We start from the raw sequence: 2,554 nt of genomic DNA on the forward strand, positions 1-2,554 counted from the left end.
ATACCCTTTTTGAAAGTGCTTCAAAAATTGTTGGCATTGGGCACCTGTGTTGGTGTCCCTTCTCTCTCAATTTATCGGTTACTATAGTGAGTGCATGTATGTATGTACATGCACATGACAGAGACATTAACAAAAACTCAAACATTGAGTATATTTTATAAAGAGAGGAGGGCTTGCCTGCTTATGACAAAGCTCGGACATCCATGGGGTAGATCTCGATGCAACTCAAGTATGTAACCGGAGAGAGAGAGAGAGAGAGAGAGAGAGAGAGAGAGAGTTGACAAAGAGAGGAATTTTGTGGACAACCCACTATTAGATTTAGTAGGAGTACATCTTCTTGTGTAAATCATCTTTTGGGATGGTAGATAGGTCAATTTCAACACGTGCATACGTGCTTGTGTATTTGTGTATACGTGTGTGTGTGTGTGTGTGTGTGTGTGTGTGTGTGTGTGAGAGAGAGAGAGAGAGAGAGAGAGAGATTAAAAGGGCACTTATCAACGAGAAGAAGAGAGTAGAGAGAGGTTCCATGTATATGTGTGTGCACATGTGAGTGTGTGTGGGGGGGGGAGAGAGTGAGAGAGAAGAAGAAGAAGAAGAAGAAGAGAATTTTAACGTCGTAGGAAACTATCCCAAGAGACCTTAGAGATCTAGCCGATGAGAAGAATTGAACTCAAGACCTGTTATTCAAGAGGAAAATGGTATAACCTTTCTATCACCCAAGTGTGGTAGATTGGTTATGCCATTTCCCTCTTGAATAAATCTTTCCTCCCCCCTTACCTTCAACAGACCTTCGTGAGTCCTCACCTTGTTTTTTTTGGGGGGGGGGGGGGGGGGGGGACCATTACTCGAGAAATTGTCTTGTTTTTGCATATACTTTTGATGAAAAATTAGTCTAACAAATAAGATTTACATTAACTTTAAGGTATGTGCTGAGATTATAATGACAAGGCTCAAAGTTTGACATTAAAGTGAAATGTTCACAAAGTCTTTGTGCCTCCTCAAAGGAGGAGCGGTAAAATTGCCACCTTGAATGCTTCTTACCTTGTCCCACAAAGAGCAATATATTTGAGAAGTCTAGTGACAAAAGTAAGAGGGGACTAAAGTCATATCAAGCATAGAGTCTAGGATTTGTGGAACTTTTTCCTCATTGCATTGCAACTTGCAAGGCCATGGAGGGGAGGGGGGGCTCAGTGATGGTGCTGCGACACGGCATCTTGATGTGGTGGTTTGTTGGAGGTCCGAGATCTTGGAGATGATGAGTAGCGACTCTCCCTAGGGTGAGAGGTCGGGCGGGCTTTCCCTCCTTGTGGAGGCCCTTCCTTGTTGGTCCCTACATTTTTGGAATACGGGAGAGGTTGCTCCTCCCACCTCCCTTTGGGAGGGCAAAGGGAAATCACCTATTGGTGCTTCTCTACTCGCAGGTCTTTACTGTCGGTGGTTGGCACTAAAGGCCCTGTGGAGGCCAATGAAAACTTTTTAAGGGACGTGGCTCCCCTTATAGCCTGCGGTTTGCTCTTCTCTACAACGATTTGGTCATCTTATCACGTGTGCTTGGCACTTTTGATCGTATGTTCATGCTTTTTTTGGTGGAGGCTCCTAAGTGGCCGGTGATGGAGTGGTTGGGCTCCTCCCTTGTGCGGAATGCTTCTTGATTCTTGGTGTGTCCATGGCAATCTTGCATGGGTGGAGTTGTTCCCGATGACAGAGGATGGATCACTTGTGGGGCAACCTTTCACGGTTATGGTGTCTAAGGTGGCCCCCTGTTCAACCAGTCTTCGGGTATATCCCTTTATTTGAGTTTGTTTCCTTGTATGCATGTCTTAGGGTGGCTCCCCTTGCTAGACGACATATTGATGTGTTTTATGGTCTCTTTATATCTCGTTTTTGGTGGTGTTGGTAGATGACTTGTATAAGCTCACTTGGCTGGCTCTCATGGCACATGTTGTGCATGATATTATCTTGTAAATGTTTTGGATGTTAATTTATTTTCAACTCACCAATTGGTGAGTACTAAAAAAAAAGAAAGGGGGGGGGGGGGGGGGGGGGGGGGGGGGGGGGGGGGGAGGAGGGGGGACAACGTAAAAAGGATCTTGTAAGAAAGAGGTGAATGCAACCATTGGAGATGCTTCTGTCCATGCAATTCTGCCAATGTTCTTCTTAATACACAATGGTTATTTAATGCACATTGTGAGTCTAATCCTTTTTTTCATGATGCATGATGACATTGACAATAGATTCACATGCATGTACTTTGCTTGTGGTGCTACCAAACACATTGAATATCATCAAGATATGTTTGCTTCTCTTTAGGCTATCCCTATTAAGAATATTGTCATGTATGCTAGCAATGCCTCTTGTTGAATCAAGGGAGCTGGTAAAGTTGTGCTTATTGCTGAAAGTGGTAGTGGCACATTGTTGGGGTAAGCCTAGCTTATCCTAGTTTATGAAGCCTCTCCCTAGCTCCCCATGACCATGATAATATCCCAAATGATGTCGATACATGTATATATGACCCATGGACCTTTCTAGCATCTTTACATGTGCATAAGCAGCC

The 2,554-nt window shown here is 44.2% G+C and overlaps 1 pseudogene; it reads right to left on the bottom strand.

Annotated features, from left to right (window-relative positions):
* Nucleotides 1-1,272: 1,272 nt before the first annotated feature.
* Nucleotides 1,273-1,849, bottom strand: LOC147442660 (uncharacterized; annotated as a pseudogene).
* Between the last annotated feature and the right edge of the window lie 705 nt (nucleotides 1,850-2,554).

Source organism: Adiantum capillus-veneris, chromosome 14 (genome assembly GCF_014529385.1).
Source record: "Adiantum capillus-veneris isolate H3 chromosome 14, ASM1452938v2, whole genome shotgun sequence".
In the NCBI taxonomy this organism is placed as follows: Eukaryota; Viridiplantae; Streptophyta; class Polypodiopsida; order Polypodiales; family Pteridaceae; genus Adiantum; species Adiantum capillus-veneris.